This window comes from Carlito syrichta, unplaced genomic scaffold (genome assembly GCF_000164805.1).
Source record: "Carlito syrichta isolate Samal-C Ts95f unplaced genomic scaffold, Tarsius_syrichta-2.0.1 Scaffold98146, whole genome shotgun sequence".
NCBI classification, from domain to species: Eukaryota; Metazoa; Chordata; class Mammalia; order Primates; family Tarsiidae; genus Carlito; species Carlito syrichta.
Genome location: NW_007042242.1, coordinates 135,557 through 138,389, shown reverse-complemented (window position 1 = coordinate 138,389; position 2,833 = coordinate 135,557).

Below are 2,833 nucleotides of genomic sequence, written 5' to 3'. Positions count from 1 at the left end.
GGAGCCGGCCACAGAGGCCCACTGAGTGTTAGGGATCAGGAAGGGCCGTTAACCCCAAGACCACTAGGATGCGTTCGGGAGCTATTGACCCCATTTCCTCCCCCTTTCTACTCAGCACTAATCAGATTAAGCTCCTGTGAGCTCAAAACATAAAAACTCTGAGACCAGGACAAACACAAGCTAACTTTAGAAGCTCATTGCTCCCATTCTTCCGCAAACTGCAGTTTTGGCTTTCACACAACTTATAATTCAAACTCGGGTCACATCTAAGAGCCTTAGTATTGGTCACAGGCTTCTGGGTCATGATCTTAGGATTTATTGAAGGTGTAAATTGTAGAATATAGTTTTAGAAGACAGCCATTTTGTTGAAAGAATGTGGCTGGGTTACTTGCAGGTACTTTGGACTGGGCCACATTCCAAACATTCTGGGATGGGCCGCTTTCGTTTGTAAAGTAAATACTTAAGCTTCTATAGAATTGTTTAACTTGGCATAAATCAATCAGTTTAGGATGAAAAAGGTTTATAGAATATGTCAGTCACAGATTAGGTTATCCTTTGTTATGGGATTTTAAGATTATCATATGAAAAGGGTTTAAAGGCAATCATTGATTAAGTTTTCATGGATTAAGGTTTCTGGTGGGTGGGGGACGCCCCTCCCACATCTGACTTTGTGTATAAAAGACCCATTGTAATTCCCAATAACACTCATTCGCTTCTGCACTAGACTGGAGTCCAGTCTCTTTCTCTCTCTCTCTCTCTCTCTCTTCTTCCCCCCAATCACTGACGCCGTCTCCACCTTTGAGGTACCCTGAACCCGGCTGAGGCTGGTCTCCGGCATATTTGTATACGTAACCCTTGACTGTACCCCACAATTTTAAAATAAAAAATGTGGTTAAAAAAAAAGAGATGTATGCTAAAATTCTGGCTGAGATGTAAGAAGTTTTCTTCATTTTTAGAAGGAGAAACAGAGACAGCTGTGGTCTTTTTCTAAGCATTAGGTAGAGATGTAATGGGTGGGACTGTTGCAGCTATCTTGTGACTATTAGGGGAACAACCTGAGGATAGTGCTGACACACCAGGGCTGGCAGTGAAGGATGATGGGAAGAACCTGACTCTGTGTGAGCATTAGAGCTGTTGGATTAACCAACCCTGGATTCTCTCTCATCTGAACTTTGTTTAACCCACTCTGAATTTTTGTCATTTGTAACAAAAATATCATGACAGATACAGGAGTAAAGGGTGTGGTGTCCTTGAATCAAAAGAGGCCTGTCAGTGTCTCTAGAGCTGTGCCACGCGTATGATAGCCACTAACCACATTGGCATTGAAATTTTAATTACAATTAAACTTTGCCTTCTTTTTTGCACTATATACGATTCAAATGTTCAATAACCACATGTTGCTAAGGGCTGCTATTTTAAAAAAATACTCTTCCTTTTTTACTTGTATTTTGGGAAAGAAGTTCAAAATTCAGGGTACATGATTTAAAGTTAAATATTTTATCAATAAGCCTCAATTGCCACGAATAAACAATACAGAGAGTAAGCATGAATGCTTTTTGTCTATTCTTCTAATTAAGTGTAATAGCTATACTATTAAATTCCTAAAACCAGGTGAAAGACTGGCTTAATATTTTGGGAAATAATCACATTCAAATTAAAGGGAAATAGACGTATCACTCTTGGTTTCAAACATAAATGACAAATGTACAAAAATTCTACATTTCCTACTCCATCAGTTGACAGTACACTTATTTTCCCAGCAGAAACTTGGAATGTAAATAACCCAAGTTCAGTGAATGCAAACAACTGATCTGTCTAGTCCAAAAGTAGCATGGCTTCTTGGGGTGTTTCATCTGACTCCACATCCTGATTTGACTGTGGACTTTTCCCCTACGGTGGCCCCCGGGGATCAGGCGGCACTAATGGCAGAGGCCTTTAACCCCTTTGCCTGGCCTCCAGAGCACTCCAGGCCTGTCCTGCCCCAAGTCAGTCTGTTAAATTCCAGGGACTTTTTTTTTTTTTTTTTTGTACTTTCTCAGGCTGGGAGGAAGAGAAGGAAGGAAAGGACTGAATGTTTTAAAAATGGAATAGGGGTATAGGGCGATATTCCTTCCTGCCTTGTGGAAAGGATGCAATGGAGAACTTCAAGATGCGTTTTGGAGATGACAGCTTCTGTTGATGGTCATGAGGAAGGTAGGAGGAATCCAGTTATCACCAGGATTTCTTGGCTTGAGTAATTGTGTGGGTAGTGATTTCATTTACTGAAAAAGAGGAAGCTGGGAGAGCAGCATGGTAGGGAGAGGGGGTAGTTCTCTGGTTCTTCACAATTTCAGTTATGGATATATTAGAATCCAGATGCCTACCAGACCTTAGGCAGGGACTGCTGGAACTTCCTGAGATGTATCTACTCCATCAGTGTTCTTGATGCCACCCCTACTGGAAGCCTGCTGCAGTAAGGATCCATCCCTTCCCACTTTCTCGGCAAAATGTGGACCATGACTGAAATACTTGCATTGGTGGACCCACTTAATAGGAAACCTTTTATATGCATGCCTTGTTTAACCAGAATCTTCTCTAATACAGGGAAATAGACAAAAGGGAGAACTTCTGCAGATTGAAAAATGGCAGGACGGGCTTTCCACCTTTGTTATTGACGGTCAAAGTGACAGTAATGGGAATTTTTGTTAATATTAAAAAAAAAATGCGGACATACCAAGAATTAGGTCATAGGTGTATGCTCTGTTCCCCTAAAGTGTTTTTAATGAAATCTAGTGGGAGGCCTAAGTTCCTGCTAAAAGAGAGAAGAACTTAAGACAAATTTAACAGTTTAGTT